The following is a 15,242-nucleotide window of genomic DNA, read 5'->3' as shown; positions in this document are numbered from 1 at the left end:
TGGCTGACTTTATTTTTTTGGGCTCCAAAATCACTGTTAATCGTGATTGCAGCCATGAAATTAAAAGATGCTTACTCCTTGGAAGGAAGGTTATGACCAACCTAGATAGCATATTTAAAAGCAGAGACATTACTTTGCCAACAAAAGTCTGTCTAGTCAAGGCTATGGTTTTTCTAGTGGTCATGTATGGATGTGAGAGTTGGACGGTGAAGAAAGCTGAGCACCGAAGAATTGATGCTTTTGAATTGTGGTGTTGGAGAAGACTCTTGAGAGTCCCTTGGACTGCAAGGAGATCCAATCAATCCATCCTAAAGGAGATCAGTCCTGGGTGTTCATTGGAAGGACTGATGTTGAAGCTGAAACTCCAATACTTTGGCCACCTCATGTGAAGAGTTGACTCATTGGAAAAGACCCTAATGCTGGGTAGGATTGGGGGCAGGAGGAGAAGGGGACGACAGAGGATGAGATGGTTGGATGGCATCACCGACTCGATGGACATGGGTTTGGGTAAACTCCGGGAGTTGGTGATGGACAGAGAGGCCTGGTGTGCTGCAGTTCATGGGGTCGCAAAGAGTCGGACACGACTGAGTGACTGAACTGAACTGGTACAGACTGCATATATGATTTTATTCTTTATTAATCAAAACCTGAATGTCTGTAAGATGTACAGTGGAGGTGCATCATAAACCCATTTAATTTACATTAATTCAATATATGAGGTCAGTGAAAAGGAAATGATAAGCAAGAAGGAAAATAACAATCAATCTGGCAATTACACCACCTATTCAATGAATGGATGCCCTTGAGTAAACCAGGGTAAGTGTTGTCAATCTGGTGTTCCCTCAGCTACTGTCAGTTCACATTTATCTTTTATAGGGCAAGCATCTTGCAGGGCTAAGTATAATTCTAGTGTTTACAGGTATGTATTTCTTCTACAAAATAGTCCCTAAACAAATACCAACTTTAATTGGTCTTCAACTGAAGAAACAGCTATCTCTTCCAATACTGGAGGAAAAACTAGCTGTCGTGGATGGAGATTTCCGATATGGCACCATTCTAAAGAGCTTTCAAGGACAATCTTGATACTCCAGTCTACCTTATGTGCTGACATTAGAAGTGAACCCCTGCATATGATGCAACTCCACTGTAATGCAAATTAAAATGCCATGATTTTTAAAACACCCTAGTATGATCAGCATAATTTCCAGTTTAGTTTTTTCTTCATATTTAGCTGTGTGTTTCTGTAATGCTCTCCTGGTGCCAGCATTTCAGAATGTTATCTCTCACTGGCTGAGAAAAATCTCATGATGAAAAGATTAGTATGTCATAGAATCGGAACAAAAAAAATCTACCAAAGCTGATCAGTCTAACAATGATTCAGGGTAAGGTTTTCAATTAGCAAATGGTGTGACTGGAGTGGAGAGTAACTGTTTTGCTATACTCAGAGGTCCCAAAGATCTTCTTTAGTCTTCTTTTCCGGGGTTTCAAAATTGGCAGCTATACTCCATATTCCACTTCTTACACATCTGGCCTTAACCTCAGCACCACCCTGATTCAGTTTCTATTTTAAAATCACCATAGCAATGGAAATGTCCATGCTCTGAATTAAGCTGGGACTGTGAATTTTACCACCAGTGAGAGAGAGTCATTTTGTCATAGAGTTTAGGTTAATTTGGACATGACTGGTGATATAAGCAAAGTCCGATGCTGTAAAGAGCAATATTGCATAGGAACCTGTAATGTTAGGTCCATGAATCAAAGCAAATTGGAAGCGGTCAAATAGGAGATGGCAAGAGTGAACGTCAACATTCTAGGAATCAGCGAACTAAGATGGACTGGAATGGGTGAATTTAACTCAGATGACCATTATATCTACCACTGTGGGCAGGAATCCCTTAGAAGAAATGGAGTGGCCATCATGGTCAACAAAAGAGTCAGAACTGCAGTACTTGGATGCAATCTCAAAAACGACAGAATGATCTCTGTTCGTTTCCAAGGCAAACCATTCAATATCACGGTAATCCAAGTCTATGCCCCGACCAGTAATGTTGAAGAAGCTGAACTTGAACGGTTCTATGAAGACCTACAAGACCTTTTAGAATTAATACCCCCAAAAGATGTCCTTTTCATTATAGGGGACTGGAATGCAAAAGTAGGAAGTCAGGAAACACCTGGTGTAACAGGCAAATTTGGCCTTGGAGTACAGAATGAAGCAGGGCAAAGGCTAATACAGTTTTGCCAAGAGAACGCACTGGTCATAGCAAACACCCTCTTCCAACAACACAAGAGAAGACTCTACACATGGACATCACCAGATGGTCAACACCAAAATCAGATTGATTATATTCTTTGCAGCCAAAGATGGAGAAGCTTTATACAGTCGGCAAAAACAAGACCAGGAGCAGACTGTGGCTCAGATCATGAATTCCTTATTTCCAAATTCAGACTTAAATTGAAGAAAGTAGGGAAAACCACTTGACCATTCAGGTATGACCTAAATCAAATCCCTTATGATTATACAGTGGAAGTGACAAATAGATTTAAGGGACTAGATCTGACAGAGTGCCTGATGAACTATGGACAGAAGTTCGTGACATTGTACAGGAGACAGGGATCAAGACCATTCCCATGGAAAAGAAATGTAAAAAAGCAAAATGGCTGTCTGAGGAGGCCTTACAAATAGCTGTGAAAAGAAGAGAAGCGAAAAGCAAAGGAGGAAAGGAAAGATATTCCCATCTGAATGCAGAGTTCCAAAGAATAGCAAGGAGAGTTAAGAAAGCCTTCCTCAGTGATCAATGCAAAGAAATAGAGGAAACCAACAGAATGGGAAAGACTAAAGATCTCTTCAAGAAAATTAGAGATACCAAGGGAACATTTCATGCAAAGATGGGCTCGATAAAGGACAGAAATGGTATGGACCTAACAGAAGCAGAAGATATTAAGAAGAGGTGGTGAGAATACACAGAAGAACTGTACAAAAAAGATCTTCACGACCCAAATAATCACAATGGTGTGATCAGTCACCTAGAGCCAGACATCCTGGAATGCGAAGTCAATTGGGCCTTAGGAAGCATCACTACGAAAAAAGCTAGTGGAGGTGATGGAATTCCAGTTGAGCTATTTCAAATCCTCAAAGATGATGCTGTGAAAGTGCTGCACTCAATATGCCAGCAAATCTGGAAAACTCAGCAGTGGCCACAGGACTGGAAAAGTTCAGTTTTCATTCCAATTCCAAAGAAAGGCAATGCCAAAGAATGCTCAAACTACTGCACAATTGCACTCATCTCACACTCCAGTAAAGTAATGCTCAAAATTCTCCAAGTCAGGCTTCAGCAATACATGAACCGTGAACTTCCAGATGTTCAAGCTGGTTTTAGAAAAGGCAGAGAAACCAGAGATCAAATTGCCAACACCCACTGGATCATCGAAAAAGCAAGAGAGTTCCAGAAAAACATCTATTTCTGCTTTATTGACTATGCCAAAGCCTTTGACTGTGTGGATCACAATAAACTGTGGAAAATTCTGAAAGAGATGGGAATACCAGACCATCTGACCTGTCTCATGAGAAACCTGTATGCAGGTCAGGAAGCAACAGTTAGAACTGGACATGGAACAACAGACTGGTTCCAGATAAGAAAAGGAGTGCGTCAAGGCTGTATATTGTCCCCCTGCTTATTATATGCAGAGTACATCATGAGAAACGCTGGGCTGGAAGAAACACAAGCTGGAATCAAGATTGCTGGGAGAAATATCAATAACCTCAGATATGCAGATGATACCACCCTTATGGCAGAAAGTGAAGAACTAAAGAGCCTCTTGAGGAAAGTGAAAGAGGAGAGTGAAAAAGTTGGCTTAAAGCTCAACGCTCAGAAAACTAAGATGATGGCATCTGGTCCCATCACTTCCTGGGAAATAGGTGGGGAAACAGTGGAAACAGTGGCTGACTTTATTTTTTTGGGCTCCAAAATCACTGCTGATGGTGATTGCAGCCATGAAATTAAAAGACGCTTACTCCTTGGAAGGAAGGTTATGACCAACCTAGATATCACTTTTAAAAGCAGAGAAATTACTTTGTCAGCAAAGGTCCATCTAGTCAAGGCTATGGTTTTTCCAGTAGTCATGTATGGATGTGAGAATTGGACAGTGAAGAAAGCTGAGCACTGAAGAATTGATGCTTTTGAACTGTGGTATTGGAGAAGACTCTTGAGAGTCCATTGGACTGCAGAGATCCAGTCGATCCATCCTAAAGGAGATCAGTCCTGGGTGTTCATTGGAAGGACTGATGTTGAAGCTGAAACTCCAATACTTTGGCCACCTCATGTGAAGAGTTGACTCATTGGAAAAGACCCTAATGCTGGGTAGGATTGGGGGCAGGAGGAGAAGGGGACGACAGAGGATGAGATGGTTGGATGGCATCACCGACTCGATGGACATGGGTTTGGGTAAACTCCGGGAGTTGGTGATGGACAGGGAGGCGTGGCGTGCTGCGATTTATGGGGTTGCAAAGAGTCGGACGTGACTGAGCGACTGAACTGAACTGAACTTAGGTTAATTTGGTAGGTATCAATTTCCTTGACTACGACTTCAAAACCTGCTTCAGCTTCTTCTAGCCATGGAGGATTTCTACCTGGGCTGTAGATGAGGGTAAAATATCTCATGGAGAACTCTTTCAATACCACATTTGGAAAATCGCTGGCTGCAGGCAAGACATATGGATCCCTGAGGAACAGCAGCACCAGCTGTTGGGACAGTTTGCTTGACACTTCAGACTCTATCTCATCAAAAGATCCACAACTCTCTGTCTTTCGTAGAGAGGGCAAATGTTGAACATTTAGGAAATCAAGAAATAGTTTGGGAAGTTCTTCATTTTCCAGAATGACAGCCTGTAAATAGTTTTCAAACCTTGTCATCATTGTTCCAACTTTTGGGATCCAGTTCCGAACATGTTTAGAAGGAATTTCTGGAGTTTTAATACATTTCTTAAACTTTTTGTGTATGGGAGGAAATTCGCTGTAACTTTTTTCAACAAAATATTTTCTTCCATTCATTAGCACTTCTATCTTTAACACCGTGTATCCCTGCTCCAGGTAACCCTCCTTGTAGCAAAAGGACGGGATGTAGACCTTCATGGTCACACCAGCTGGCCGGTGGTGGGCCCATAGTATAATCTTTTTGAAGACATTTTAAGTGGCAATTAAACTCTACGTGTGTAGTACTGGCAGTGTAGGTAACTCAACTGAAGTGACAGGAGTGTGAATGGCATTGATCAAGTTCATCCAGACTCACGAAATGACAAGTAGGTAATACTTGCCACTTACATTGATAGTAAGACTTAGATGCATGTGGTTTCAGAGAGAGATGGAGAAATGTGAAAAAATGTTCATCATAAAAATCAATGAGCTTTCTGTTCTCTATTTTCCGAGTATCCTTCCTTAACAGAAGAGTGCTGCCTGCAACACAGGAGACCTGGGTTTGATCACTGGATTGGGAAGATCCCCTGGAAAAGGGAAAGGCTACCCACTCCAGTATTCTGGCCTGGAGAATTCCATGGACTGTACGGTCCATGAGGTTGCAAAGAGTCAGACATGACTAAGCGACTTTCACTTTCATCCTATGGTAAAAACCAGTGCAGAATTTATAGTCCATTTATTTTAGAAAAGCGAACTGATTTGTTTTTGGTGACAATGATGGGACAAGAAAGCTAAAGCTGGCCTACTTAAAGGGCAGTCCAAACACACTGCCACTTTGGCTTTAGTGCAACCAGCAATGGCACGAAATGAAAACCAGACTGGGAACTCACAAATGAGGTTGTGAGAGTGGTAACAAATGGAACACATTAGGACTTTTTTTGTACATACAAAGCAGTGCAGAAAGACATATCTGACTACTACATTCAGTGCTGCTGCTGCTGCATTCAAAGTTATTTGTAGCATATATTCTATATACTTTTCATCCTTTTCATAAATAGTTTCACAAAGGGTTAAGACAGCGAGTGCATGCTATAGGGTAGGTGCTTTCCAAGTGCTTTGTGTATATTACACTGTTTAATCCTTAAAGCAATCTCATGAGATAGCACTGCTATTATCCTCATTTTCAGATAAGGAAATGGATGTAAAGTTGAAGTAAATAGTCCATGGTCATATAATTATGACTGTCTATGGCAGAAAGTGAAGAAGAACTAAAGAGCCTCTTGATGAAAGTAAAAGGGGAGAGTGAAAAAGTTGGCTTAGAGCTCAACATTCAGAAAACTTAGATCATGGCATCTGGTCCCATCACTTCATGGCAAATAGATGGGGAAACAGTGGCAGACTTTTTTGGGGGGGTGCTCCAAAATCATTGCAGATGGTGACTGCGCCATGAAATTAAAAGACGTTTACTCCTTGGAAGAAAAGTTATGACCAACCTAGACAGCATATTAAGAAGCAGAGACATTACTTTGCCAACAAAGGTTCATCTTGTCAAAGCTATAGTTTTTCCAGTAGTCATGTAAGGATGTGAGAGTTGGACTATACAGAAAGCTGAGTGCCGAAGAATAGTGCTTTTGAATGGTGGTGTTGGAGAAGACTCTTGAGAGTCCCCTGGACTTCAAGGAGATCCAACCAGTCCATCCTAAAGGAAATTAGTCCTGAATATTCATTAGAAGGACTGATGCTGAAGTTGAAGCTCCAATACTTTGGCCACCTGATGCAAAGAACTGACTCATTTGAAAAGGCCCTGATGCTGGGAAAGATTGAAGGAGGGAAGAGAAGGGGACGACAGAGGATGAGATAGTTGGACGGCATCACCGACTCAGTGGACATGAGTTTAAGCAAGCTCCAGGAGTTGGTGATGGACAGGGAAGCCTGGCGTGCTGCAGTCCATGGGGTCGCAAAGAGTCGACACGACTGAGAGACTGAACTGAACTGGTATAATTATACGGGGCAGAACCAGGATTTGAGGGGATGCATTCTGACTATAGAGTCCAGGCTCATAACCTTGAATATACCATTAGTCTCACCAGATTTCAGAAGGTGGTAGCCAATTTACACTACTTCGCTACAAAGAAAGGGTCTCACTTTTTCCTTCCAGGGACCCCAAAAGACTTCCTCTGCTCTCTGATCTGTTTACTGCTCTGTTTTATGAGGAACCAGAAGAATCTCAAGAGGAATCAAGGGGAATAGAAAGATTCAAAATAACACAGCTTTCAAAATAAACGCAACTCCAACGGTCTGCATGCAAGTCAGGAAAAGCAGATGTTATAAGACTAAACAATGGTAACACTTGAGGCTAAGAAAAGATACTGCAAAGGTAGATCATCTCCCAAAATTCACGTGTGCCAGGCTCCAAAGGGGTTAACTGTTATCAACGACCAGGGCCCAGGCGGTCTGGGCTTCCCAGGTGGCACTAGTGGTAAAGAACTTGCCTGCTGATGCAGGAGACATAAGAGATAAGGGTTTGATCCCAGGGTCAGGAAGATCCCCTGGAGAAGGGCATGGCAACCCACTCCAAAATTCTTGCCTGGAGAACCCCATGGACAGAGAAGTCTGGTGGGCTGCGGTCCACAGGATGGCAGAGTCAGACACGACTGAAGCTACTTAGCACACACGCAGCATGCAGGCAGTTTAGGCAGATGTTGGTGGCATACATAAGCAGTTGTGACATGATTGTGTTGTTGCTTTGAAAACATTTTAGTATAACAGGATTTAAAATTTCCTCTTTTCTTTGGATTTTTCAGTTAATATTGGCATTAAATTAAAGCATTAAGTCAACCAGCTTAGTGCAAAGCAAATTATGTCAGGTTCAGCATTGAAGGCTTCACTATGGAATATCTATTGACTCAAGCTTATTAACTTGTAAATCCTCTAGTTTTAGATTATGATCTATTGATTATCTGCTTTTATTTGCGCTTTAAATGAATAAACAAAAAGAAATGATCACGGTTTAGTCATTACACCTTAAGAGAAAACGTACTTAAGCTAAGCATACTTAATTAAAAATAAAAACAACTTATATTTGTTCTGAGAGCTAGACGTTGTGGTTCTTATTTTCATTGAGGCAAGTCAAAGACTGTTTTTAGACCCTTGGACAAAACAGAAAAAAAGAAGTTTCTCACTGAAGATAGACAATGTGGTATGAGTTTGGCATTTTAAATGCATTATTAAAATTATTCTGCAATCTATTATTTTGCTTGCCCTGTTCAGCAAAAAGCCAAAAATGGTCTATTTAATGCAAGAGGAAATTCTCTGAGAAACCCTGTGACTAATGTCTGGGGAATGAGGTAAGCTCTGAGAGCCGACGTCCTTTAATAAAAATAAAAGCAGTTAACTTAGAGTTAGAAGACACCTCTGTCACTCATACTAGGGGGGGCATTTGGCAAATTACCTACTTTTTATGAGCCTTGGTTCCTAACAGTTAATATATTTCTCATAGACTTTTGTAAAGATTAAACTGGATGACCTTCTGAAAGAGCCTAGTGCATAGTTGTTGTTGTTCAGTCACTAAGTCATGTCCAACTCTTTGTGACCCCATGAACTGCAGCGCATCAGGCTTCCCTGTCCTCCACTATCTCCTGGAGCTTGCTCAGAACTTCTTCAGTGTCCACTGAGTCAGCGATGCCATCTAACCATCTCATCCTCTGTCACTCCCTTCTCCTCTTGCCCTCAAGCTTTCCCAGCATCATGGTCTTTTCCAGTGAGTTGTCTCTTTGAAATCAGGTGGCCAAAGTATTGGAGCTTCAGCTTCAGCATCAGTCCTTCCAATGAATATTCAGGGTTGATAGTTGATTTCCTTTAGGATTGATTGGTTTGATTTCCTTGCTGTCTAAGGGACTCTCAAGAGTCTTATCCAGAACCACAGTTCAAAAACATCACTTTTTTAGATGCTCAGCCTTCTTTATGGTTCAGCTCACACATCCATACATGACTACTGGAAAGATCACAGCCTTGACTACATGGACCTTTTTCAGCATAGTGATGATTCTGCTTTTTAATACACTGCCTAAGTTTGTTACAGCTTTTCTTCCAAGGAGCAGCATCTTTTAATTTTGTGGCTGCAGTCACCATTCAGAGTGATTTGGGAGCTCAAGAAAATGAAAACTGACACTATTTCCAGTTTTTCCCCATCTATTCCCCATGAAGTGATGGGACCAGTTGCCATGATCTTCATTTTTTGAATGCTGAGTTTTAAGTCAGCTTTTTCACTCTCTTCTTTCACCTTCAACAAGAGGTTCTTTAGTTCCTCTTCACTTTCTCCCATTAAAGTAGTATCAGCTGCATATCTGAGGTTGTTTATATTTATTTCTCCTGACAGTCTTTATTCCAGTTTATGAGTCATCTAGCCCAGCATTTTGCATGATGTACTCTGCATATAAGTTAAATAGCAGGGTGACAATATACAGCCTTGACGTACTCCTTCCCCAATTTTGAACCAGTGTGTTTTTCCATGTCCAGTTCTAACTGTTGCTTCTTGGCCTACATACAGGTTTCTCAGGAGGCAGGTAAGGTGGTTTGGTATTCCCATCTCTTGAAGAATTTTCCACAGTTTGTTGTGATCAACACACTCAAAGGCTGTAGCATAATGAAGCAGAAGTAGATTTTTTTTAAATTCCCTTGTTTTTTCTATGATCCAACCACTGTTGGCAATTTGATCTCTGGTTTCTCTGCCTTTTCTAAATCCAGCTGGTACATGTGGCAGTTCTTGGTTCTGTAGCGCTGAAGCCTAGCGTGAAGGATTTTGAGCATAATCTTGCTACCATGTGAAATGAGTGTAATTGTACAGCAATTTGAACATTTTTGGAATTGCCTTTTTTTGGGAATGGAATGAAAACTGACCTTTTCCAGTCTTGTAGCCACTGCTGAGTTTTCCAAATTTGCTGGCATATTGAGTGCAGTACTTTAACAGCATCATCTTGTAGGATTTGAAATAGCTCAACTGGAATTCCATCCCCTCCACTAGCTTTGTTCGTAGCAATGCTTCCTAAGGCCCACTTGACTTCACAATCCAGGATGTCTGGCTCTAGTTGAGTGACCACAAGATCGTGGTTACCTGCGTCATTAAGACCTTATTTTGTAGAGTTCTTCTGTGTATTCTTGCCACCTCTTCTTAATATCTCCTGCTTCTGTTAGGTCTTTGCCATTTCTGTCCTTTATTGTGCCCATCTTTGCATGAAACGTTCCCTTGGTATCTCCAGTTTTCTTAAAGAGACCTCTAGTCTTTCGCATTGTATTGTTTTCCTCTATTTCTTGCATTGTTCACTTAAGAAGGCTTTCTTATCTCTCCTTGCTATTCTTTGGAACTCTGCGTTCAGTTGGGTATGTCTTTTCCTTTCTTCTTTGTCTTGCCTTTTTCTTTTTTCCTCAGCTATTTGTAAGGCTTCCTCAGACAACCATTTTGCCTTGCTGCATTTCTTTTTTCTTGAGGATAGCTTTTGTCACCATCTCCTGTACAATGTTAGGAACTTTTGTCCATAGTTCTTCAGGAACTCTGTCTACCAGATCTAATCGTTGAATCTATTCGTCACCTCCACTTTATAATCATAAGGGATTTGATTTAGGTCATACCTGAATGGTCTAGTGGTTTTCCCTACATTCTTCAATTTTAGTGAGCCTGAATTTTGCAATAACAAGCTCAAGATCTGAGCCATAGTCAGATCAAGGTCTTGTTTTTGCTGACTGTATAGAGCTTCTTCATCTTTGGCTACAAAGAATATAATCAATCTGATTTTTGTATTGACCATCTGGAGATGTCCATATGTACAGTCGTCTCTTGTGCTGCTGAAAGAGGGTGTTTGTTATGGCCAGTGCGTTCTCTTGGCAAAATTCTGTTAGCCTTTGCCCTGCTTCATTTTGTACTCCAAGGCCAAACTTGCCTTTACGTCAGGTATCTCTTGACTTCCTACTTTTGCATTCCAGTCCCCTATGAAGAAAAGTATGTGTGTGTATATATATATATATATATATATATATTTATATAGTGTTAGTTCTAGGAGTTCTTGTAGGTCTTCACAGAATCATTCTTCATCTTCTTTGGCATTACTGGTCGGAGCATAGACTTGGATAACTGTGATGTTGAATGGTTTGCCTTGGAAACAAACTGAGATCATTCTGTCATTTTTGAGACTGCACCCAAATATTGCATTTAGGACTCTTTTGTTGACTATGAGGGCTACACCATTTCTTCTAAGGGATTCTTGCCCACAATAGTAGATATAATGGTCATCTGAGTTAAATTCACCCATTCCTGAGCATTTTAGTTCACTGATTCCTAAAATGGCAATGTTCACTCTTGCCATCTCCTGTTTGACCACATCCAATTTACCTTGATTCATAGACCTAACATTCCAGGTTTCTAATATTGTTCTTTACAGCATCGGGCTTTACTTTTTCCACTGGACACAACCACAGTGGGGTGTTGTTTCCGCTTTGCCTCAGGCTCTTCATTCTTTCTGCAGCTATTTCTCCACTCTTCCCCAGTAGTATATTGGACACCTACTGACCTGGGGGGCTCATCTTTCAGTGCCATATCTTTCTGCCTTTTCATACTGTTCATGGGGTTCAGTAAAAGTGCTCCGATCCTTGCTATCAGAAGCAGCTAAGGAAATGATTTGATTTCAAAGGGCACCTGTTTATTATTTATAATTGAAGTACAGTTGATTTATTTATAAATTTGATTTTATGCTTTGTTTAAAGCTCTCAGTAAAGAAAAATGCTGAGATAGGTTTATGGCCTGAGAGTCAAATCCGCAGTCAAATACCAACTGAGCATCTACTTTTTCTAACATGGTGCTAAGCACTAAAGGGAGTAGAAAATAAGTAGAAAGTATTCAAATCTTAGATTTCAGGTACTGCAACCCATTAGGAATGCAAAACTCACATTCAAGAAAGCACTGTAAAAACATGGAAGCTAGCACTAAAGAAGTTATTATACACTTAAATTAAGCAATGGAAAGCAAGGAAAGAGCTTTAAATAGCAACAGACAGGAAATGTACTAGGTGTATGTGATAGAAGAGTAGTCATTGTATCATCCAATGTAAGACTTCAGCAAACTAAAACAAATTTAAAATTTCCAGAATCTTAAGAGTCAGAAGAGTATTTACAGTTAGCTATTTGACCATCACATCTGATGCAGAAATCCCAGAAGACTGGGGGTAGAAAGGTACAAGGAGAGGCTTCCTTGCAAACCTAATGAGACTAAAGATCAATTTGTAAAAGCTTTATTTACTATAACTAAGACTCTAGAATCTGCTAATTTAGAAGAAGAATGATTCTATAACAGCTTCATTGAATTGAATGTAGAAAATTGTTGCCTGTTACTTGGATTACCTTCTGCCAGGCTAATGTAAGATCACTGCAAGTTTATGGAGGCAAGACCACCAAGAACTCAGATCATTCAGGAATGAGTTTGGTTGTGCTCATCAGCCAAATAACCCCAATTTGTTAGGGAGATAAGAAAGGGAAGTCATAAATATCACAGCTGGCCTCATGACCTATTATAGAAATAAAGTCTATAGACTGTACTGTGTGTCATGTACATAAATATTCATTCTCTTCTTTTCACCCAATATTGTATACCTGATGTTTTCAGGTGGTTACACCTACCATTTAATTTTGGGGCTATAGATTATAAAAATGGGATTAGGAAAAAAAAAAACCAGAGAAAGATTCGGGAAATTTATATTAAGAGTTCCTGGGCTTGAAGCTGGATATAGTAATGAGACTTTTATTTTGCAATGAATGCATTTTATTCTGGTTTACCTGGAATGTGGGGATATTTTGGAAGATGATATGGGAAGAAATGAAGGAAGTTAGACACCTGGATGATGGACTGGCATTCAAGGTAGCCTTCGTTATCAGTATGTGAATGTTACAGACCCAAAGAGCAGATGTGTAAACTGGGAAAATGTCTACATTACACAACTTATCTGGTGGTTGAGCCTTAAGTCCCCAAGCTATGAAGCATTTACCTGTCAAAGGGGCATCACAGGGATGTCAGTAGTTGAACGTGACCTTTCAGAATCCTAGGCTGAAGGTCAATGCACATATTAATGGGTCCTGGGAATTAAAGGAACAGGCAGGGGCCAAACCCAGACTCCTGAAGCCCAGAATCTGATTGTATATCCCTCCTCTTGAACTAAAATTTTTCTCCCAGTTAACTGTACAGTTTTCACCTTCAAAGCCCTGCCCCAGGGTCACCTTCTTTTAAGCTTTCCCTGGCCTCCTTGTAGTAAATTTCATCCTCCCTGTCCAACCAGGCCAACACTCTCCCTAGTCCCACACTTGGCCAACATAATACTCTCCTGAAAGGCCAGCACAGGATCGCTGATCCCTCATCTATGTTCTATTTTTCTCCATTGCCCTTATCATTCATATATATACATACATTCACACACATATTAATAAACACATATATTTTAACTTGCTTATTTATCCTGTTTACTATCTTTCCTCACTAGAATAAAAGCCTAAAAAGGAAAGAATTTTTGTATTCTTTTTGTTGTATTCACTGCTGCATATCCTGGTGGCATACTAATTGGATAAGTGAATGAATGAATGAAGTCCTGGATCAGTCCCTGGGAAGGGAAGAATAAGAGTTTTACAGTGTGGAGGAGCTGGAAATATTTACCTCATTTATTAGCTTTCAGTACATCATGATGTAGTTTATGACTCCATACTAAGTGGTTCATGAATTATATTATCTGGTTTAACTATACTACTTTGGAAACATGGGTAACTTTCAAGTTTCCTGAAAAATGGAAAACCATGGTTCATTTAGAATATCTAAATTCATAACTAAATAAATAACAAAAAAAAGGCCAGTTTGATATTTCTTACTTATGAGACAAGCTTTTTTATCAACCATAATATAAGATATAAACACTGACAGTCCAAGCATCTTTGATGAGAAATTGACAAAAAAAAATTGATATTGTCAAGGAGACCACATGGAAAATGCTTTGATATCCAGTATCAAAAAATGCACGTAAAAATTCTGTGTCTTGTTGCTGTTGTTCAGTTGCTCGCTTGTGTTTCACTCTTTCCAACCCCATGAATGATGGCACACCAGGCTTCCCTGTCCTTCACTATCTCCCAGAGTTTGCTTAAACTCATGTGCATCAGATTGATGATGCCATTCAACTATCCCATCCTCTGTCATTGCCTGCCCTCAATCTTTCCCATCAGTTTCTTTCCAATGGAGTCAGCTCTTCACATCATTTGGCCAAAGTACTGGAGCTTCAGCTTCAACATCAGTCCTTCAGTGAATATTCAGGGATGATTTCCTTTAGGATTGACTGGTTTGATATCCTCACTGTCCAAAGGACTCTCAAGAGTGTTTTCCACCACCACAGTTCAAAAGGATCAATACATCTGTGCTCAGCCTTCTTTATGGTCCAACTCTCACATCTGTATATGACTACTGGAAAAACCATAGCCATATGGATCTTGGCTGGCAAAGTGATGTCTCTGCTTTTTAATATGCTTTTAGGTTTGTCATAGATTTTCTCCCAAGGAGCAAGCACCTTTTAATTTCATGGATGGAGTCACCATCCATATTGATTTTGGAGTCCAAGAAAATAAAAGTCTGTCCCTGTTTCCATTTTTTCTCCTTCTATTTGCCATGAGGTAATGGGGCCATATGCCGTGATCTTACTTTTTTGAATATTTATGTTTAAGTAGGTTCTTTCACTCTCCTCCTTCACCCTCATCAAGTGGTTCTTCAGTTCCTCTTCACTTTTTGCCATTAGGGTGGGTGTTATCTGCATATCTGAAGTTGTTGATACTTCTCCCAGTAATCTTGATTCCAGCTTGTGGATCATCCAGCCCAGCATTTTGCACGAGGTATTCTGCATTTAAGTTAAATAAGCAGGGTGACAATATACAGCCTGATGTACTCCTCTCCCAAATTTGAACTAGTCTGTTGTTTCATGTCCGGTTCTAACTGTTACTTCCTGACCTGCATACAAGTTTCTCAGGAGACAGGTAAGGTGGTCTGGTATTCCAGTCTCTTTAGAATTTTCCAGTTTGCTGTGATCCACACAGTCAGAAGTTTTAGCATATTCAGTGAAGCAGAAGTAGATGTTTTTTTCTGGAATTCTCTTGCTTTTCCTATGATCCAGAGGCTGTTGGCAATTTGATCTCTGGCCTTTTCTAAATCCAGCTTGTACATCTGGAAATTCTTGGTTCACTTACTGTTGAAGCCTAGCTCAAAGGATTTTGAACATTACCTTGCTAGCTTGTGAAATGAGCACAATTGTGCGGTAGTTTGAA

The 15,242-nt window shown here is 40.3% G+C and overlaps 1 protein-coding gene and 1 pseudogene across 1 annotated transcript in view; both read right to left on the bottom strand.

Annotated features, from left to right (window-relative positions):
* USH2A (usherin) overlaps positions 1-15,242 on the bottom strand; it is a 901,466-nt gene that overhangs the window by 97,557 nt on the left and 788,667 nt on the right. The gene's annotated exons all lie outside the window — the stretch shown is intronic.
* LOC145504882 (sorting nexin-24 pseudogene) lies at positions 4,624-5,129 on the bottom strand (annotated as a pseudogene).

The sequence above is a fragment of the Giraffa tippelskirchi genome, chromosome 5 (genome assembly GCF_054371585.1).
Source record: "Giraffa tippelskirchi isolate mGirTip1 chromosome 5, T2T-mGirTip1v1.2.pri, whole genome shotgun sequence".
NCBI lineage: Eukaryota > Metazoa > Chordata > Mammalia > Artiodactyla > Giraffidae > Giraffa > Giraffa tippelskirchi.
Note: the sequence above shows the minus strand (reverse complement) of the source record. Positions and strands in the feature narration are given on the sequence as shown.